At 39.5% G+C, this 22836-nt stretch overlaps 1 protein-coding gene across 8 annotated transcripts in view; it reads left to right on the top strand.

Moving 5' to 3' along the window:
* Positions 1-22836, top strand: part of NEK7 (NIMA related kinase 7) — a 146187-nt gene that overhangs the window by 2239 nt on the left and 121112 nt on the right. The window contains exon 1 of one of the 8 annotated variants that reach the window (XM_029231253.1): positions 256-542. The exons of 5 other annotated variants lie outside the window; for them this stretch is intronic. The gene's annotated coding sequence lies outside the window, so the exon portion shown is untranslated. Of the gene's footprint in view, positions 1-255; positions 543-7010; positions 7291-11612; positions 11635-22836 lie in introns of those variants that run through there. 2 more of the 8 variants (XM_029231252.1, XM_029231248.1) reach the window with 2 other exon arrangements.

Below are 22836 nucleotides of genomic sequence, written 5' to 3'. Positions count from 1 at the left end.
GGGGGGGCGTGTGGGGTAAACGGGGAGTGTAAGGGGAGGTTGTGAGAGAAACAGGCGTAAAATGAGGAGGGCGCAGCGGCAGGTTCCTAGGACCCCGTGGTGCTCGTCTCCTTTCAAGGTTCAGCCGCGCTTTGGACCCACCGGTTGGTGTGACTAATGGAGGGGAGGAGGGGCACTCACAAGCCCCCTCCTCATTTTACGCGTTTCTCTCACGAGCCCCCTCCTCGTTCTTTGAAATTATCTGAAAATGAAAACCAAGAAATGTCGGAATCCCAATCCTTAAGCGTTTTTACAATTACTTGGGACTCTTTCCACAGTTAAAAATTTTTTTTTTTCACTTAAAAAAGTAAAGACCGTCCCTGGAGTGCAGACTCATTTCCTAGTTTGCACTGCTGTGCTGCTCGGGGTCGTTGACTCGGGTCACACCTGCAGCGCCCTCCACGCCCTTTCCCACTCACACATTGTCCTGGCTGGACAATTTCAAGAGCACTTTTCCAGCCCCTAAAGCAGCACTTACTCCAAGAATGAGGAAAGCACGCCTGGTATGATGGCCGCGTACTGGTGGGGAGGGGAGGTTTGAGGCCTCGGGTGTTAACCTACCCGAATAGTAAAACTCAGTTTTGTAGTTTCCACATGACCAGAACGCGGGTATAGTTTGTGCGCAGGAGTATCTGATCTCATACTCCCCTCCCTTCATCTTTCTGGTGGTTGCAGTTGGCAGTGTGAGGCTCTGGTTTATTGCAAACATTTAAGTATTTTCTTCCCGACTCGTGCATTTACTGAAATGTAGATTTCTTTTTTTTTTTTTTAACTTAAATATGTAGTCAGAGAAATCATTAGAGAGTTTTATGGTGTTTCTAGAACCAAAAACTGTTTTCATTGGAACTGTCTAATGTTTTAAAATGTATCTTTCCAGTATTACTAGTGTAGCCACTGTTCAGGGCATCTGGAGAGGAGAGAATAACGATTACTTAATGAAGTTTTGGAAAAGAAGTTGCTTAGTTAGGTAATAGGTCCCCAAAATTCCTTTCAGGTTTATGTTTGATTTTTTTTTAAAACAGGCTTTGGTGTTTAAAAAATGTGCAGGGCAGCTGCATAAAGCAATACACTGTCCACATTCCTGGTTTCATTCAAATTAATATATTTGTCCCTTCAAATATTTGCTCAAGAGTTATGTGGGTAGGTGTTTTAGTACATCATTCATAAAACATGGCAGCAAACTTAGCATAATACTAAGGGTGTTTTGGAAATGACATGTGTGATTAATGTTTGCTCTGAATTGCCTTACCAGCAATTATTTTATCAGCATTTCTATAAATGTATAACAAGATGTTTTAAGAAGCATTTCTTCATACTTTCGAATGTATCAATTCATTTCTTCCTCCCTTCAATTTTATAGGGAATTTATATAATTGTAATCAAATATATTTATTTGCAGGGTATAACGGCATTTGAGAAATTTTGAACTTATACATAGAACTAATGTAGAACCATTCATTCTTAGAGCTATAAAACCTCTAAACTGCTGATTCCTCTTTTGGTGATTAATAGTTTGATTATCCCTGTGTATTATATATCTTTACAGAATAAGGAAAACCGAGAATATATTTCATGGTTTTTAGTGAGCAGTGGAAATGAGAAGGACAGATAGATGGTCTTGAAGCATTCCTTAATTTTTTTGAGCAGGATAACTTCTTTTTTTTAACTTTTGTTAAAATAACAGCTGTCATACTATGTATATAACGAGCCGATACAATGAGCTGTTTGCTAATAGCTATCCAAAGTGTTAATCGGAATAGTGTGTAACTGAATGGAAGTTATTTAATTGGTCTATCAAATTTTAGAAATTTATATGTTTTCTGTTACTTAATGGAAATAGACCTTTCTGTAAATCTTGCCATTGGTCTTCTATTGATAATCAGTGTAAGTCATTAAAGGCAGTTTTTTCATACCAGGTTGCTTTTGTAGAGAACAGGGGTTCGCAGACTTTGTCTCTAAAGGATGAAAGAGTAAATATTTCTGGCCTTGTGAGCCGTATGGTCTCTGTGACAGCTACTGCCACTGTAGCTGTGGACATACCTGAACAGGTGGGTGTGGCTGTGTTCCAGTAAAACTTTGTTTATACAGTCAGGCTGGAGGCCCAGTTCTGCCCTAGAAGGTAATACCAAGGGTCTAAACCTGATTCTAGGATGGATGTTTGGGCTGACAGGGATTTTCCACAGCACTGTGTTCGCCTTTTCTGGTCCTTTGATCCCTTGTGACGTTCTCTTGATCTTCCCCAGTCCTCTCAGAATAACGTCCAGTTATTCATTGCCAGATTTTGTGTTTAGTCTCAGGGGCCTCATAAATATATCAGCCTCTTTCAGATTTATTCACCTGTTCAGGGATTTCTGTCATTCTTTGCCTCGGTGCGGGGGGGTGGGATCCCACACCCATCCTGTGATGTTCAATGGATTTGCCCTCTCTCCGCTTCCTTCTTGTTGCTAAGCCAAGATGGACTCTGATGTCAGACATTTTTCTTTGCTTGATTGACTGATAGCCCTAGAAGGAATGTGCTTTAATGTGTTTCTTTAACTAGTAGTTTTTGTTCTAAGTCGACTGGAGTGACTGCTTTTTCTGCTGTTAGAGAGAATTTCTGGCATGAGCAAGAGGGTGCACAGATTTTTTTTTCTTGTTAGAAAAATTGACTCAACCTTTTTTTCTTTTTTTTGGCATTCTAATTTAATCATTTTATTAAGCTTTTTATTTATTTATTTATTGATCAGTCTTTTATAAAAGACTTTTTTTCCAGTAAAAAAAAAAAAATTCTAAAAAGGGCCTGCATTTGTAAGGAGAGGCTATAGTCACGGGCGTTTGTGGCCTGGGAGTACTTGCGGGGTACCTGACTCTTTGCTTTCAGTAGAGTTAGCTGTGGCTGACCTGGCTGCAGCTGCTGAGAAGCGGTTGAATGGAATGGAAAAGGCAACAGTTCTGAGCTTACACAGAAGGATTTCCCAGTCCTAGCCAGGAGTGGGTTCTGGGTGGGCCGAAATATGGACCCCTCGGGGCGGGGCCTGGGGCTTCAGAGCTTCCGGGCTAGTTGCCAGCCGCTGCTACCAGCCTCTTCTCTTTGTGTGACCTTGCTGCACAAATATCATTTTCTGTGTTTACCATGATGTGAAAAAGACTAAGGCCCAGGCTTCTCTCCGACTCTCTGACCTTGCTTGAGTTACTTGATTTGTTCAGACCGCAGTTTTCTCAGCTCAGGTCACATTGCTTTGAGGAGTAAATGACAACATCTTTGTAGAAGGAGGGTAGTAGGCTCAGTGAGTGTTAGTTTCATTTCACCTCTTTCTCTATTCTTAGGACGTTTTGTGGTGGGAAAAACACGTCTTCTCAGTTTCTTCTGATGGTAGGCCCTGCTGCCCAGCTTTATCTGAAGAGGCTCCTACCCAGCTCTGCTGCCATTTCTACTTTCTCTGCCTTAATTATTCTTCCGTTTTGCCCTGTGATTTCCATATTTATAATTTAATTGTTCCCAGCACAAGTTAATGTTTTTACTAAACTTTGTGGGGAGAGGGCAGTAATCCTTAGTTCCTCAGGTAGAAAAAGCCACAAGAGCCTTGGGGGTTATAGTTTGGACAACAAAAAAAGTGAGAGTTGCAGAAAGATACTTAAATACTGATTCAAAAATGGAAAAAATTAAAATATTCTTTCTAGTGTGCTTCCAATTCTGTTTTTTTTATTGTTAAGATATTTTTCTCATATTCTCCTACTTAACTGGCAAATTACTCTAATTTTTTTGTGGTCGTAACCATAGCAAAGCCACATATCCTCTATGTATTATGATTGGAAAAATGGAACAGTTAGACATGTTTATGAAAAATTGTTATACCTCTAAAATGTAAGGAGTTGCCAGTCTTCCATTGCCTTTTATATCTGTTGAACCCTATAGTAAAATAATGGGATATGTTTGCATACTGTCATAAAGATACCCAGAACTGGACAATAGGTAATTTATTTCAGGCAAATAGCTTGTCCTTATTTCAAATAGTTTACTTCTAAGCATGGTTTGTTATTTAACAAGTACAGGTAAATTGAAAGACATTATACAAGAAGAATGTTTATTGATGGATTGATTTTATAGGAATAAATTGATGTTTATTCTCAATTTTTTATGGTAACCTACAAATTCACTTCTTGTGTGTGTGTGTGTGTGTGTGTGTGTTTAACAGTCTTTGGTATTTAGACACATTTAGAATAGCATAGTAGCAGGTGAGGTATTCAGTGAAAAATGGCATTTTTTAAACATTTTTAATATACACCTAAAATAAAGTTTTAATGAAGTTTCTACATTTGATAAATATTTTGGTTGTTGAATGGCATATTGTTTTCAACTTCACTTTGTCATTTTGTGACCTAGAGTGTTCAAAGTATCAGCTGTTGATGAAGAATTGTATTTTATTGGGCGCTTCTCCCACTGCTCTTCTAATCATTCTCATCGTTCTCTCCCTCTCTCTTTTAAGTAGGAAGGAATTTATTACACCATGTTTAATAGTATTTGGTGGCTGGGAGGGAGTCTGAGCTTCTAGCAAGGTTTCCCAATACTGGGCCACCAAGGGAGTTGCTGCCTCTTTCGTGATCAGAAAGCCACCAGCCTGGGACTACACAGCCACTGCTCACGATGGGGCTGCTATTCTGGGGGCCCTTGACTGCTGCGGTGCAGGTGATGGATGCTCTGGGTTCGGTACTTAACACCTCCTGTATTAGTTTCCCAGGGCTGCCCCAACAAATTACCACAAACTGGGTGGCTTAAAACAACAGGTGTTTACGCTCACAGTTCTGAAGGTCAGAAGTCAGAAATCAAATTGCCCACAGGGCTGTGCTCTCCGTGCAGGCTCCTGGGAGAACATGCCCCATGCCCTTCTCTCAGCCTCTGTGTTGGCGGCCGTCCTGGACGCTTCTTGGCTGATAGGTGCGCCGCTCCAGTCTCTGCCTGTGTCATGTGGCCTTCTTCATGTGTCTCCTCCTCTTCTTAAAAGCGCACCAGTCTTACTGGATTAGGGTCACCTGATGACCTCATCTTTACTTCTATTCACTTACACTTAAAGTTTAACAAGCAAAATCTGTACTTTTTTTTTTTCCCTCCCAGATTCTTCACCACACAAAAGATTTTTAAGATTTCTGGTCTTTCTGTTCTGAACAGAATATTTTAAGGTTGTACAGAGATTGTACCTGAGAGATAAAGGTACCCAGGTTATCCTGTACATATGTCATCTGCAGTTTGTATTTTATACTACCATAGAAGAGCTGTTCCAAAATCAAATTTTCCATTCACCATTATTTTGTAGTTTCCCTTAGGAGACCTTAAGTCCATAATTCACTAAATCAAATACTTTCAGAACTGGAAGGAAACTTATAAATTGTCTAAACTGGCCTTTTCATTTAATGTGAGAATAAACTGAAACTCAAGGATGTGAATTTGCTAATCCACATTCCACTAGATTCCTTAATAGTCCATATTGCCTTGTGTGTTACCTTTGTCATGCTCTTGGTAGTAGGCACGGTGTTTTGTTTTCACTTGCTTGAATTAGCAGTCTTGTTGCATTCACAGTACGTGCTCAAAAAAAGACTTGAGGATAGAGTGACATTGCACCTCTGATTGCCCATATCAGGGCCTTGATTCAAGTCAGCAAATATTCGAGAGCCCAGCTGTGTAGTGGGGAAGTATTTCTGTTGCCTCTAGAACGAGGAACGTTAGGGTATGTTGCTATATCCTTACTATGAAATAGGATCAAAGAAGAAGAAATTCTCGTTACGGAGGCCAGTTCTAGGAAGCAGTCCTTAGTTAGAGGTGGTAGATAGATAGTAAAGGCCAGAAAGCTCCTGGGTGATCACAGGGTTGTTTGGTCAGTATTTCATAAATAACACATTTCATTATATTAGATACCTTGATTCATGAGGGCCAGGCTTCATTGTTTGTTTGTCATTTTGCTGTATTGACAATAACTTACGTGTCCTTGTTGCTTCTTGCACAGTATGTATGACTGAAACGTTTGTTAACCCCACTGACCAGTTTCTCCCTTTAATTTCTTCTTTTGCCATGATTCAGAGATCATGATGGGCTGTTTCCTTTTTCTCTGTAGCCATGCCTCTCTCTTAAGTTGGTTCTCATTTGTTTATTATATGTGTTCCCTGTTTCAGTGAAAATCCTATCTTACAAAGCAGTTATTAGAGATTAATCAAATCAATCCTAAAGGATTTGTCTTATGATTCCTTGAAATAGTTATATCTATCTGTACATTGAAAATAATTTTTAGAAAACTTGTATAGCTGTTCAAGAATACATAGTAACCTTCTTGCCATCACCGTGGTAGGCTGTATTTTCAAAGCATTTGTCCTATTACTGTGTTTCTCAAACTATGGTCCTCACAATGCCTGTGTCAGAAACACTGGTTTTTAAGTACAAGCACTGGCGTTTAAAAGCAAGCACCCCAGATGGTTGTTATACACAGATTGGAAAGCTGCTGTTCTCTGATGTAGTGCAAGCGATTTTCATGGAGGTGTTCCTCAGGCAACAGGAAGAAATGCCACATGGCCTTTTTAAAAAAGATTTTTTCATTTAAAAAATTATTTATGACGGAAGTCCATCCCTGCTGCTACCATCATTTCTCACTGAGGCTGTGTGGCCCTTGGAGTAGTTCACACTTAGTAATCAGACCCTTCTAGCATATGTAGCCAGTGTCTCAGCTCAACTGGTGGCCAGGTATTACTGAAATCAGTGTTATAAATCAATTAAAATAAATTAGATAAATACATATAACTAAATAAGAATTGAGTAATAATAGAAAATTCCACTTCAAACTAGTGAGAGAAAATAGTACATCTAAGTGTTAATTTTAGTTCTGTCCCAACCAAACAGTCCCTCTTGAGTGTACTGCTTGTGCTGTGTGCTGTTCTCACCATTTTTGGCATTTTTAGGGTATTTTTCTCAGCTGGGTGTGAAGGCTTACCACTTCCCTTATGTCGAGATGGTTTGCATTTTGCTTAAGGGCAAAGCCCTTAGCCTGGCAGCAGAGATTTTGCCTCCAGGCCCCAAGGCCCAAGCTCTACCTGCAGTTCCCTCTCTTGCTCCTGGGTTTGACTTTGCCAGGCTCTCCTGTCCTGCTTATCTGGCCGAGCTGGAAAGTGTTTGGGAACAGCGTGATGACGGCGTGATGACTAACCTGTTCCTTTTTCCATCGATAACAAGGAGCTGGTTCTCGAGTCCTTTCTAGCTGTCCTCCTTGTCCCAGATACAGGCCTTAACATGTAAGTTATGTTCTTTACTTAAGCAAGCCTACATGGCCATTTTAAAACTACTTTCTATCAGTGATTTTTTGTTTACCTTTTTCTTTAATTAATTTGGAGTGTATCAATAAATTCAGGCGCTTTTTGTTTATCACCATTTCTACACCCACCTTAAAGAAATATACATTTATACACATATACATATGTAGATCATAAATAATGTAAGAAGAGACAGCTTGACAAAGAAGGTTTTGAAGTCCTGGATTGAGTCCAGGTTCGTTTTTGTATATTTTCAGAGGCCAAGCACAGGGTCTTAGGGTGAGTTAAATTAATATCCACAGAACTCAGTTTAAGAGTTGAGTGTCTGGCTTAGGAGAGAGATCATGGGGTGTGATTAATGGTTCAGTTAATATAAAGGAGCCTGGGCTGCAACGATGTGCTCAGGTTGCCAGGACACCCTGTCTCCTGGGCTGTGGTCCCTGCAGGGCACGCTACAGTTCCTAGGCCTTTTTTGTTCACGAGATGGGTTGTCAGCCTCTGAATGCCAGTGTTTCCAGAGTAAGACCCAAATGAACATCCATTTTTCTTCATTGTGAAGTTTGTTGGGTATGCATATGCATCTTGAGACCTCTGGGAAGATGATCCAGTTGGCTGCACAGCATTTGATGTTAAGCTTAGTTTCAAATCAAGGCCAGCTTTCTCTGAATTTGGAAGGCATACTTGCCTGCAAGCAGAGAGGCAGGCCGTTTGCTCTCTGGAGAGCTGCGGCAGCTGTAAGGGTGAGTCTGTGTCTCTTCCCTTTATGATCCTCCTTTTCCCATTTGTTCCTTTATTGTTCTCCCCACTTTCCTACTGGGTCCCACCAATTCACAGGTTGAAGAAAGAAATTTGGGGGTATTGTTAAGTAGCTCCCAGTGAGTAGACAAATAATCTAAGCGAAGATCTATCTTTATGCTTTTAAAACTCAGTTTTGATTAATTGCAGAAGATGGGAGACAGGCGTGAGCAGTATTATCTGTATGATCACTCCTGGCTCACCCGTCTTTAACAGCTCTCTATCGGGACCTCTGTCTTCAGCCTTAACCCTGACCTGCCTTTCCAGATTCACTTCTTTATTCTCCCCCAGATGTTGGTCCCATCTGACAACTTACCATTTTTTGATAAATTTTGTACCCTTTCTGGCCTCTGCTTTATCTTTATGCTTTTCTAGCTGCTTTTAATTTCCATTTTTTTTATACTTCAGCTGTTCAATCTCAGTGATTAAAAATCATCTTTATCCTTTGAGACTCTGCTCCAATGTTATACAAAAAGTACAAAAAAATCTTCCTTCTGCTTCTTTAGGCCTTTAGTGCTTATCGACTCTCCCTGTAGTTGTACTTGTCTTAGCTTCCTCCCTGGAATATATGCTTCTGGAAGGTGTGAATCATGTCCTGTACATATTTGTGTTTCCTGCAGGTTCTGGGACCATTCTTGTCAGAACTGGCCATTCAGGGAATGGCAGATGACTGCATCCCAGAGCCTGTATGGGGCAGAAGGTCTGGGCAGATACGAGTAGTGAGAGAACATCCAGGACAGTTGAGCAATTGATTTCAGGGAAGTATAGGGTGAATGGCAGACACAGGGGCCCACAGGGTGTGGTATGAGGGAGGTTTACTCAGTGAAATGGGTAAAGGTCTCACCTGGGCTTGGTGTCTGAACTCTGAATTTTTGAAAGATCTCAGAGTGGGGTGAGATGGGAACCAGGACTGGGAAAAAACAGGAGTATATGCCAGACACGAAGTTGGTGGGGATGGAGAGGGGTGTGGGGTCAGGACAGAGACCATTTGGGTGATTATGTATAAATTAGAGGCTTGGGCAACAAGGAACAAAGTAAGAGCTGAGCTCCTCTAATTAGGACATACATTGAAACAGGACCAGGAGTCAGATGACATTGATTTGAACCTGACTTATTACTAAGGTGTTCACCAAGTATCCTTCTGTTTCCCTTCCTTAGAGGCTAGCCCATTCCTAGTTCAAGGTAAGTGGTTTGGCTTTTCTGTAAAGGGGAAGGAACCTCTCTCTGCCCATAGAAGGTGCTTACTGTATATATTTGCCAAATGAATTCCATTATGATGTTCTGATAATCCCCTCATGGAGAAAATGTTGAACTAAGTTATTCCCTTCTTAGGAATAATTACTAATTTTGAATTGATGGAAAATTATCATTTGATTTGTGTTCATCAAATGCTGACATAGTAAAAAGTTGTTCCACTTCAAAACAGATACGTTTTATTTAGTATCTTTTCATATTTTTAATTGCTAGAAGTTTAAAAGAACAATCAAAATGTCAATAATTATTTTAAAAAACATTTAAAGGCCAAGCCAAATGGACCAGAAATACATTGTATATTCATGAACTCAAGAAGAGATACATAGGCAGTTAACCTGGGAAGGTACCACCTTATCAAAGGTCTTGAACACTGTGCTCAGAAGATCGACCCTTTCCTCTCCTGTGATGTTGATTATAAAGAGTTACTTGTACCTTTATGGTTTCAAGTTTTGTTTTTAATAGGGGTAAAAGCTATAGTGCTTTGATACTTCTTTATTTGGTTCTTAGTTAATGGCAGGTCAGGAACTAGCATCAAAATAGAATCAAGGTTATTATAAAGGGGACCTCAGATATATTTGTTAAAAAAATGTATTGAGTTTGGTTTATGAGATGTATGAAGAAATTTAGTTTATATTTGAAAATCCAGACTTAAGCGATCCTATACTATACTTTAAAATTACCAAGGAAAAGTAAGATTACCAAGAAGAAGTGCTATTTCTTTCTTTCTTTTTTTTTAAAAAATAGATTCCCCCTTTAGCGTCCTCTTTTTCCCCCTTTTAAAATTTAGGATTAAGTTAAATTTATTTGTTTGTCTATCTACTCGTTGATTCATTTTTTAAGGAAAGACCCCCAACACCTTCTACCTGTTTCTAGGTAGGTTTTTCCCTTGTTTAAAACCCTTCAACTATTGTCTTGAATAATTTCCAATCCCTTAGTCTCCTAACTGCGGTTTGGGCGTTGGTGCTTGCTCTGCTGCGTCCTTAGCTCCTGTCTTCCTGCCCTGCTTGTGGTGGCCCCGCTCTCCCTGCGTCAGTCGGGACGTCCCCGTCCTCTGCCCGGCCAGCTCTCACAGTTCCTTCAGACGCACCTCGGTGTTTTCTCTGCAGGGCTGGCCTGGCTGCCAGGCTGCCTGGGCATCCTTCCCGTCAGCTCTTGTCCTGGCAGTCCCTGCCACGGCGTCTGGTGGAATACTTGTTTCCTGATATTGTAAAGTCTGTTTCTTTGTCTCCCCTGCGAATAACCTGATGGGTTGGAATTGCCTCAGTGCTTTCTGTATTCCCAGCCACTGGTAGACACGTTAGCTGTGGTCAAAAAGTGGCTGAATGAGTTTTGGAGAAGATAAGAAAGCAAGCGGATGGGTGTCTGGGATGGGCCACAGTCACGGCAGAGGGTCTGGGTAGGTGATATTGTCCTTTATCTCCAGTTCCAGCACGTTTTTCTCCCTACCCCTGTCCCCCACCTTTGAGTAGCTGTGGCTGTTTATTGAAATGGGATGAAATAAAGACATGAGAGCCTTCACTTTCTTGCAGATTCTTAGGATGTTTTATTTGTGTCCTGGTGTTTGCTGCCTCATTGAAGGCAGGGGTTTAGATGTCTTTGACTACGCGTGAAGAGTTGATTCATCTCTCTGTTACGTTTTCTAATTCTTTTGCAGTTGTGACTGTCTCTGTCCTCCTTCATAAGCAGAAGGAGTATGATCATGGGGGTCAGGAGGGCAAACCTTGTCTCGTATGGTTTTGGAGGCCTTCTCAGAGCTCTGTGCAAAATACACTTACCTCTGGTCTGCCCTTGTCACTGCAGTGCCAAGATGGCCTCCCACGCGGAGCACCTTCCAGTCAGTGACTGTCAGAAGGGCGCAGATCCCTCCACTTGGCTTGGGAAGGGAAAGTTGAAATACTCTAAGATACAAGGAAATACAGGTTTTGCCTCAGTTTTAGATAAAGTTACCATAGTGCCTAGTGCTGAAGAGCAAAGGAGAAGAAATATTAACCAGATCAGTGTAGAGTTCAGAGCCCTGCTGTTTACGCCGAGAGTACAGAACAGCTTCCTCCGTTCTCATTCAATGTGCATTCGCCAGAACTACCCAAGTTAAGAACAAACGTGGCTTCTTGGTGGGGCGGGGGTGGGGAAGGCCTCACTCACGTGGACCTTGGATGCCTGTGGGAGGCCCGCATGACCTGTCTAGTAGGTAGCTGGTGGTTGCATGTGGCTTGAACACCGCAGAGCAGTCCGGCTGGGGAGCAGCTCTGGGGTCATCAGCGTGGAAGGTGGAAGCAGGTGAGCATGTCTGGGGAAGGTGTGTCAGGGCCTGTCCAGCCTTCCTCACGTAAAAGGGCAGGTTCACTAAAAGGTAAGTAAATACTCAGTGAATCCTGGGAGAAATTAAAAGTTAACTTCTGTGTTGCTGCCTGACTTTAGCTGTAAGTATGACATGTAAGGTATTTCTTGTGAAGACCCAAATAAGGCTGTTTCCATCCTTAATAAATCTGTGCTTTTAAAGCCTCTTACTGTTTGCCATTTTTCTAAGATTTTATCAGTTCTTTAGTCAGAGGAATGGACTTCTGCAGAGTCAGAAGTTTTCTGAAAACAAAACTGAAGTAGATGTCAATTCTATAATTCCATTTCGAGTGTAAGTCTGTAATCACTATTAATTAGATTTTCAGGTTTTTTCTATGAGTCCTTTATGTTTAAAGTCTCACGTACAGTCCTAGGTAGCTTCCTCAGCATACCGTGTTTATTATTGCCACTACTAATTTAAAACAGTCATCCTTGTTCTTTGGGTAGTATCTTCATAAAATCGTAGTTTCACATGATGAGTGTGCCAGAGAAAGTACATTTGTTTCTAGTGAACGTAAAAGTTTGGCATGATTTGTAGTGTGTGTTCAGAAGAGCAGGAGAGGACTGCATGGCGGTGCAGCAGCAGTGACATGATGGGCGGTGTTGGCTGAGAAAGTCTGCCCCGCAGCCGCCTTGGTCAGCTTCACAGAATCCGTTTAAAGACTTGTGTGGCTCTGTGGTATGAAGAAGAATGTAACAGCGATTGAATTTAGTTCCTCAGAATGTAAGTTTTAAAACATAAAGTATAGCCATGATTTACTTAAGTTTGTTGAGAAATCTTTTTATTAAAAGCTAGGAGAGTTTTGTGTGACTGTGAGTCAGTGGCTTTTCCTGCTTGCTTTTTCTCCTTTCTTAATTTTCTGTTAATTATCATTGCATTGGACGTCTGTGCACAGTAAAACGGAGGTCAAGCAGCCAAGAGGTCTAATTCTTCTTCTTCTTTCTGTTTTTGAGGGGCGAGGGTGGGCAGGAGGGGGCAAGGCAGGAGTTTTCATAGAAGTAGAGTAACACATTCAGTTTGTTTTGCTAGACACTGATTGTGTCCTACTAACCTAATTGTCCCTTAGATAGACTCTGTTGTTATGACTGACTCAGGTCGTGAGAATGTCGTGGGGCCCTGGGTGTGGGTCAGTGGAGAAGTTCCCTGGCAGGGAGTCCTGCCTTTACCACTGGGCTGTAGGGCTCCTTTCCTTGCCTGGGGTTTAGGAGCATCGAAGGAAGGAAGTGATAGGACATCTTTTAAAACCACTTCATAGTTTACTGTAAACTAGCCTGGAAAGAAATGAGGGTTTTGGAAGTTCAGGAATAATCAGAATATAGAGCAGTGACTGGTAGAGCACATGTGCTAAACAAATGAAGAAACAGCAGTTTATAAGCTTTTTTTAAATAAAGATAAAATATAAAATCTGTGTTAATTCAGAAAAGTCTATTAAATTTTTCCTTTATTTAAATAAGTGTTTTTTAGTGATGATTTTTCAGTTAGTGAGTGCTTGTTACAGACAAAAGGCTGTTAAAACAAATGACCTTACAATACATAATTCATACTCATTAAAGTGTTCCCAAGTACTGGCTTGTATTCCATGGGGTCTTATCAGCTTTGTTATGATAGAATTCACTACTATGAATTATTTAGTACAAGGAATGCTTTTTATAATCAGATTTCGAAGATGGGTCCAAGCTGTTTATCTTAGCTCTTTACGTATGTCAGTCTTTTGCCGTGGATGGTTATAGTTCGGCTACCATGCTTTTTTCTGGTGTTACAGCTGAATGGTTGGCCTAGTGATCACGTGCTTTTGCCAGGCCTTCGTTGTTGCTGTGTGGGTAACTGAATGACATGGCAGAATGATAAGGGACATTTATTGTGTTTGTAACAGCATCCTGTGCCCACAGTTAACCAAAACAAATGGAAAGTGTCAAAAGCTTTTTTGGACAAATTTCTTTGAAAGCGGTGAGCAAGGATCACTTGTTTTTTTTATCCTCATAGGGAAATTCTTCTGTAACGATAAACAGAAGAAATAATACCATCTTTTATTTGTATTGAACTTTAACCCTTTTGAGAAGTAGTAATACTTCATTCTTCCAGGCACTTGTTTCTGGTAGAAAACTCCCTGTATTTGCCACTCAGGGAGAAGGATTTGGGGCCTTGCTGTGTCACCGCAGACTGTGTGCTCACCGTGAGCTTTCCTTCAGAGCAGAGCAATAACTTGTCCTTAATCGTTCAGAAGTGTCAGTAGATGCTCATGTGAATTTGAACTAGTTAGGTCCTGATTGTTAGACCTGTGTTCTTTATAAATTCTTGTTTTCTAAATTTGATTATTTAACAAGTGTTTATTGGACTTTCATATGTACTGGAGGTAAAAAAAAAAAAAAAAAGGAAGAGATAGATTCTGCCCTTAAATAGTAATTGCTTGTGTTGTTATTGGACCTAGTGAGGTATTTGACCTCAAATGCACAGATAATGGAGTCACTAAAATGCCCTGGGACAAATTACTTAAAGGGGTATTTTATAAAGGTTCACCTGAGTATGAAGCAAGGCTGGCCAGGCAGGCAGGTTAGCTGGGAAGGGTGTTTCAGCTAGGATGGCACACTGTGTCAGAGGCACACAGGCGTGAAAGAGCCTGGCATTTGGAAGAAGTGTCAATGGTTCATTAAGGCCAGAGTATAGGATTTATATGCAAGCCAGCAAGGCTAAGAAAAGTTTCATTCCTTAAAGGGTTTTAGGCAGGAGTGTGACATATGGAGGTTTTCGTTTGAGATTGATCATTATGGTGGGTGTGGAGAGTAGGAATTACATTACCAAAGTCAGGAAGAACAATTAATTGGTTATAATAGCTGCAAGGATCATGAGAGTCCGGGAGAAGCAGAGAGAGGTTTGGGAGGTAGAATTAATGGGAGTTGGGGACTTGTGCGGGTGAGGGAGTCAAAGGGTCTGTGATGGCCTAGGAACTATATGACTGAGTGGCAGCGCCATTCACTGAGGAGGGAATACGTAGTAGAATGGATTTGAAGTGGTCAAGGTTTTAGACGTTTCTGGTTTGGCTAATCAGGCAGAGAGATCCAGCCAGTAGGGTTGGAAATGAGATTCTGGAGCTATTGGTTCATAAATCATCAGTATGTAAGAGGCAGGCTATGTGCCAGATGAAAATGCATAATTATTGATTTAAATAATCAAGGGACTTGCTGTTAAAGGAAACCTGAGCAAGCAAATAAGCAGAATTGCTCATTGATCATCGAGCAAAAGATGTATTTTGTGTGGAAAGGAAAGAAGCAGATAAAATAATTTTCTAATCACGCCCTTTATGGTGGTGATTCAGATTGCTAGCTTGATTTATTCCAAGCAGGTAGTACATTAAGTAGAAGTAAATACATTAACCAGTAATTGATAAGAGTAAGTCACTGGAACTTGGATCTTCATCCAAGAAATTGGAAGGGAATTAACGTGTTCTCTTTAGTATCACAAAATACTGGAAGTAACGGACCAGTTACTGCAGAGAACAAAGCATGGTGTTGTGGCTAAAACAGTGTATACATAGCCAAATTATTGTTCACGTGTGATTAAAAGGGAGTGACAGTTTCAGATTTTCAAGGGGTAGAGAAAATGTGTTGCATGTGTGACCTTTAGAAAAAAAAGATGTACTATAGGAGAAAAGTCAAAACTAAGAGTTTGGGAAGGGGCCATCTTTGTACGAAAGCATTGGGAATGAGCACTGGAGCAGATTAGATGTAAAAGCAGGGCTAAACAGGTGTTATTCAAGGTTGGAAATAGTACAAAATGCCAGGGATAACTTAGATAGGCTATGGCTATAAAACATATAATCTCTGGAGATGGAGCCTTAGGGGAAAAGGAATGGCACGATCAGTCCTTGGCTAACCTGGATCGGATTGTGTATCATAAGATGGATTTTACTTTTCCCTTGGTAATCAGCCAAAAACTGGTTAATGGAGGACTTAAAAAAACTTGGAAGTCACCATTAGTAGAATTTAAAATAGGAGGGGATATATGTTTTCTAAGTAGCTGGACAGGATTAAAGCAAGCAAACATGGTTCATACAGCAAGAGATGAAAAAACAAACCAAACAGGAAGGAAACAAAAAACAAGACTCTAAAAGACAAATACCAGTGAAACAATTTACATTAAATGTGTTTAATGTGTTAAATGTATTAAATTTCTGTTTTAAAAGACGGACTCAACCTAAAAAATAATCCTCAACTGTGTCCTGCTTTCAAAAGATACTTAGAACAAAGAAACATAGAAAGGTTAAAAATAAAAAGGTAGGCCAAGATTTATAAGGAATACACAACAGAAAACACAGAAGGTTAAGAATAAGAATTCCAAAGTAGAATTGAATGAAAAAAAGAAAAGCACTGAAGACAATAAAGGACAGTTTTAAAAAAATTCACTCGCTGTAATCATTAGCAGACCAGTAACTATGAAGAATTGAAGTTATATGAGCTGCCTTCACAACAGACTTCTAAGCCCAGTTTTTATATTTTCACTTCATAAAATTAAATGAATGGGAATCTTCTGATTCATGCACTTGAGTTAGTATATTCTTAATACCAAAAATTGGACCAAACATTTAAATAAAATATCAACCAAGCTATGTTTAACAGATTACCAGAGTTCTCCAAGAGATTAATGGAAGTTCTGTGGAAGAATTTTGTGGCTAGACAGTTTTGGAAAAATCTGTATAGGGTACCATTTTTGAGAGTCACAGTGCACTTTTTAGCATATTAGGGTCCCCGAGAAGTCTAGCCCAGTATTTGTTTAGCCCAGTATTTTGCAGATACCTTTGATGATGGATCTCTCTCTGTCTCTCTGTTTTGGTTGTGGAATACCAATAACAACTTAAGGTAATCCGGTGTTTTAAAGAACAGAGTTTGGAAAACACTTCTGAATATTGGTGTATACTCTGTAATAAAATTAAGACTAACAGAACAGTTGAAGAGTCAGTCATTCATTAGTCAAGGAGGGTTTATCTGAGCATATAAAGATGGTTTAATAGAAAAGGTCTAGTTATATGATTCATTACCTTGTTTGGTTCAGTAAGAAAACTTGTATGATAAGCTTACTAGAGCAGAAAAGCATTTGATATCATTTGATACCTAACCCCTCCTTTTTTTACATTAAAAAAACTTAGAAAATTGGGAATATCGTTTGATATGGAATATGGTCAGTATCATAATTTGTTGCAGTTTCATAGTTCGTCATTATTCTTATCTGCTATATTTTAAGCTCTTTGAGAGAAGGAAATAAGTTAATTTTTGCATTTTTTGGTCACCCAATCTAATATAGGACCTTGTGTTTTATGCATTCTATTGCGATTTGTTAAATGAAAACATTATTTGGAAGTGTATCCTTATGTAGTTTTTAGATCAAAATGGATTATAGTAAAAAATGATCTTTTTCTTTATGTCAAATATTTTTTAAGTGTGAAATACATGATTTTTCAAAATGGAAATAGATACTCTTCAGGATGGGCCTCTTTATGTTTGCTTTATTCATTTGCTTAGCAAGCCTTGAATACTTAAGGTGAATTTAAATTTTGTCTAACAGTTAAGTGACAGGGAATTTTATAAAGGTTCTTGAACAGTAAAGGGGTATTATAAATACTGTTTTTAAAAAGGATTATCCTGGCCAGAAGGATTATCCTTGGTAAAGCAGGATGCGTAAGGAAGACTCCTATAATGGCAGAAGTGCTCATTTAGGAAAAACAAGGGATTTGGGGACTCGAGGCTGGCTCAGAACTTTCCAGGATGTGGTTGGGTTTTGAGCTAAACACAATTTTTCTGTGGTCTTGAGGATTGCATTCCAGCCCATGAAACCCTAGCTGTGAACTAACTGTGGCTTTACAGAGCTTGAGAAAGTTTTGTTTGTATGCAGATTTCTGCAGTCTTTCGATTTCCAGGAAGAAGCCACAGTTACTCAGGGCTGTGTGTGTGTGTGTGTGTGTGTGTGTGTGTGTGAGTGTGTGTGAAGAGACACACAAGAGGCTGAACTTAGTGCTGATTTATAGGAGTCAGGAAATCTGAATTCTATTATTTTCTCCTTGTATAATCTTGGATAAGTCATATAACTTGCCTCTTTGGAGTTTTCTCACCTGTAACCTGGAAATTATTCCCCCTTTCACTCCACTGTGATGTCTTGAGAAGGTGCCTGTGGGAACTTTTTAAAAATTACAGGGCTTCCCCGGTGGCACAGTGGTTAAGAATCCGCCTGCCAGTGCAGGCGACACGGGTTCGAGCCCTGGTTGGGGAAGATCCCGCATGCAGTGGAGCAACTAAGCCCGTGAGCCACAACTACTGAGCCTGCGCTCTAGAGCCCACAAGCCACAACTGCTGAGCCCATGTGCCACAACTACTGAAGCCTGCGTGCCTAGAGCCCGTACTATGCAACAGGAGAAGCCACCACAACGAGAAGCCCGCGTACTGCAAATAGAGAAAGCCTGAGTGTAGCAACGAAGACGCAAGGCAGCCAAAAATAAATAAATAATTTCAAAAAATTACAAAACTGTAAGTGTAAGATGTCAGTAAAGCATATTGATACTCATTTTGCTGGAAGAGGACATATAAACAGAATTTGGAAACCCTAAAAATCATGGCAACAAGGAAACATGAAGATCTTTTTTCTTTTGGATTTTCAGGTGAAAATTAAGCATGCAGTTAAAACTAGTATTTAAAAGCCTTTCTATTACAGAGAGAAAATTAATAATACAGTTGTGTCATAATTTAGAATCAGTATTTACATTGCTAACATTTTGTTACTTATTCTAAAGTAATTTGTTCAGTGTATACACTGAAATCTGTTGTTTTAACTGTATAGCTAGATGAAAATATGGCAGAAGAGGTTTGCATGAGCTTTCTTTTCCTTTTAACGGTTTGCTTGAGGAATAGGCAGGCTTTTCTTCACTGGACAGACGGTAAAGGGAGGACATTGAGTGGATTTCCTAAGCTTGCATTTGCTGGATGGTGACAGAGTCAGGGCTAGAATTCATAATTTTTGTTGTTACTCACCATATTTTCTCCCTTTGGCTACAGCATTTTTTTGCTGATAATTATGACTTTGTAATAATATTTGATAATCATAATAATCTTTTAGGAAGATAGTCCAATGGTGTGTGCCTTTTGCTTATTGATTTACAGATTCACGGAAGCCACAGGGAGTATTTTCTATAAGAGGACATACGATTTTTTCTTTGGAACAACAAATTCTCAGGCTTATTAAATAAATTACATTCATATAGTCATTTACAAATGTGTGAATTAGTAATGGGCTTATAGCCCACACATTTTTCAATGTTGATTCATAATAGGACAAACTGTATAAAGTACTTCATGAAATGATGCTCTAATATGCATTCATAAAATGATTGATTTTTTTTAATGTAAGAGAAATATCTATATGGGAAAGGTTAAAAGGGGATAAGTTATGAAACTGAGAATGTCATCTATTTTATATGTTTTTTCCCATTAACTTTAAACACATGATAGTTCCCTTGTACCTTGAGGTAAATAATTATAAATTAGAATCTTAGAGCATTTAAATAATTCAGAAACAGTAACAAACCCAGTAGCATTAACTTAGTTTTTTTTGTGAGACCAGCTGTGTATTTGAAATGTCATTCTAAGCAAATAAAAACTTTCGCTTCTTGGTATTTTAGATTTCAGATTAATTGGCCACTGACTGTTTCTCAGTAGTGTTTTATTCCGTGAAGACTTTCATGAAGGGATCTTAGGAATGGCTCAGGCATCCTAGGGAGGCTCTGCTCAGGGGCGGGGACTGACCTGCAGCAGCCCAGGGTCCCTGGCTCAGAGGGAACTGCTCCAATGTATGCAACGTGACTTATTTATTTCAGAGGAAATTAGAATTTGGCGGATGTTTGAGACTGGAAGGGACTTTGAAGTCATGTCCTCCAGTTGTATTTGATATTTTAGGTAACAGGCTGAGAACGTTAAGTGAGACATTACAAAGACCGTGCTTGGTGCACGTGGGGTAAGTTGTATTCTGCGTATCATATTCAAGTGCTTTTCTTCCACTGTTATTATTTGTGTTCGTGAGAATCTCCTTGATAACATCACTGAAGAAGTAAACAGAAACAGTGAAGTTCTAAACTTGTAGGGTTGTAGGACTCTTACATTTCATTCAGTGCTATAACAGAAGAAATGATTATTTGAGAAATTTCACCTAGATGGTGGACTAATCCACAAGTTGTACTTAAAATATATTTTGTTAACATTTAACAAAATGTTGTAAAGCAAATCAGTTTCTTAAAAATGACACGTGAAAGGGACAGCGCTTTAATTGAAGTAAAGACCTCATTAAACTTTGACAATTAATGAAATAACTATGTTAGGACACTGGGTTTTATGTTAATATATCTTTGACATATTAAACAAAATATAGGTAGATGTTCTTCAGGTTTACCTCTGTTTGATGGAAGTAAAGAGTGAAATCGTCAAAAGGTAGGCAACAGGGAGAAGTCTGTATCAGGACAGCAGATTAGTCAACTTCTATGTAGTTGACTGTAATGGACATTTTTGGTGGCAAAACTGTAAATCCCAGGAGATACAGAGATGTGCATAATTTGATTGCCAACGTTCAGTTAGGAAGGTGTTCTTGGACATACATTAATAATGGTTTTGCCATTCTTGAGTTTTCTCTTTTGTTTAAATATTAAATAATAAGTAGGTCTATTTGGCCTCTGTTTCCAAGCGGACAGGCTTGTTTTAATCTCTTAGGCAACAGTTGTGAATAAGTGTGTGTGTGTGTGTGTGTGTAAGAGAGAGAGATGGACTTGTGTTTGCCTGCTTTCTTATTACAGCCTAAGATTCTGATCATGGATTATGACTCGGTTTTCTGGTTGGTATTCTTGCTGCCAGGCCTGCGGTTTTGATTTCTGTATGTATTACAAGTAGTTAAATAATATGAAAAAAACATGCAGGGATTTTAGGGTTATTTTTTGGAAATACTACTTCTGTTTTTAAATTTGAGAAACTGTGACTTTTAAAACCTCTGTTCCTTGTTCCATGCTATCTACTTAGGGACTTAAACACACTTATTGTTTTGATATTGCTTTGATAAAATAGGACCCAGCTGATAAGCAGCGGTTATTCACTGTACCTTGTGAAGGCATAGTGTGGAAGAAGAACTGTGCTGGATCTGATGGGAGATTCAGAGGAATCTGCTACAGCCTTTGTCACCAAGGATTTTATAACCCTGACCGATGGTGTCATTGACAATGTGAGGAAGGCCCTTAGTGCCTGTAGAGCACACCATAGTGTCAGGCTACTGCAGGGACATCAACGGACAGGGGGTCTCCTGGGGTTTGGGTGGACTCCCCCGAGGCCCCAGGGAAGCAGAGGGGTGTGTGCTGGGCTGTGACTGGAAGCTGTTGCGGTCGGCGAAATTAGGGTTTCTAAAGGTCAAAAATGGGCCAGTTTGGCAAAAAGAGTGCGACATGAGGCTCTGATTCATTCTCTCTGTGGCTGCCAGTGGTAGTTGTAAAATGGAAAACCAGCTCTAACTCTTCGTCTGAGAACCAGCCAGTCTTCGGAGGCTGCGTTGAGTAGCCTGAAACGTGAGCCTTGCCTTGACTTTCCGTCGGCTGCATCTCTGGCAGCTGCTTCTGAGGCCTCTTCACTGGGATGTGAGCTCTTCAATGGAAGCCTCCCTTTGTTGTTCATCTTTTTATCCTTAGTACCTGCCTGCTTCAGAGAAGGAAGTCAGTACATTGCTGTTGAATAAATAGGGGCCTGCAGTTCCAGGCTAAGGAATTTGGACTTTATTCTAAAAATGGTGGAAAACAATTAGAAATTTTTAAGCAGAACGATGATACAGTGAAGGTATTCTAGGGTGACGAATGCAACTGATTATTACGATGCTAGCTAGCCTTCTCAACATTATACTCTGAAATGCTTCTGACTTATGGTAAATACACATTTGTAGTCCTAGACACTTGTGGTAGTTAATCGATGGAACAAATCCCTGCTGCTTTTCTTATTTTACTCTAAATTAGCATTTAGAGTCAGTTTTAACCGCTGCTTTTTATTAAGTTCACCAAAACAAAGCAGGATTAGGCAGGCTTTATTTTTTCATTCATTTGGCAAATACTTGAATGTCTGCTTTGTGCCCATTGTGTTCTAAGCATTGGGGGACACATAGCGTGTGATTCCAGTAAGCAAAAATCCCTCCTAGAGTGGTTCAAAAATCATGTGAAGAGAACATAAATAGAAACATTTTCCTTTTCTCTGTTTCATATTTTTCTAAAGGACATGAGAAATCTGGGAGTGTAGGAACCTCCTCTGGACTTCCTTGGACATTGTGTGTATTGGTGATACCTGGACCATTTAACAGTTTGATGCTTAATTAACAATAACTTTCAAGTGATTTAATAATGAGATATGCACATGCCAGATTTTAGTTCTTAGGAAATGTATCAGTGTTACTGGTGCTTAGTACTCATTGATTACTCACAATATACTAGGTGCTCTAACAGAAAGCAAGGTTTTGACTTTATTCACTGGGCAGTTTTCACAAATGGTAAATACAATATAAATAAATGTGCATAGTATTTCACTTACTTAGGCATTGGAGTCCTTTATAATAATCTATGACTTTAAGTGCCCCCTTTGAAGGAGTGGATGAATAAGCACTGTAGAGTTCTGAACTTCATTTCTTCAGTTGATAGGCTTGACTTATTTCCCGTCAGCCTATTTGACTGAGAGACAGTTTTTACATGGCTTTATTGGAAAATTCATATATATAATAATTTCAATTTTAAATAGTCAAACTGCTTATATATTCATAAAACTTTCATTATTTTTCTAGATCATTCAAAAATTTAGAAGATTTGTGACTAATGGTTGATTTAAGGATTCTTAAGTGAAATTTGGGTTTGTGTTGACAGCAGTTTTACCAATTTTAGAACACATACACACACAACAGAACACGATGTCAACCGTAATAACAAGATTATCCTTATCTCCACTAATATAATGACAAAATATTCTAAGCCAAAATAGAACGTTACTGGTGGTTTTGGGAAAGTCCAGTGACAATACGCTTTTGAAAGGTACTAGGAAAATCCGTATTAAAAACAATGTCTTCACTGTTCTATTTTCAACATACAAACAAGCACGCCT

This window comes from Monodon monoceros, unplaced genomic scaffold (genome assembly GCF_005190385.1).
Source record: "Monodon monoceros isolate NGI ecotype Baffin Bay Population unplaced genomic scaffold, NGI_Narwhal_1 Super_Scaffold_18, whole genome shotgun sequence".
Classification (NCBI taxonomy): Eukaryota; Metazoa; Chordata; class Mammalia; order Artiodactyla; family Monodontidae; genus Monodon; species Monodon monoceros.
Note: the sequence above shows the minus strand (reverse complement) of the source record. Positions and strands in the feature narration are given on the sequence as shown.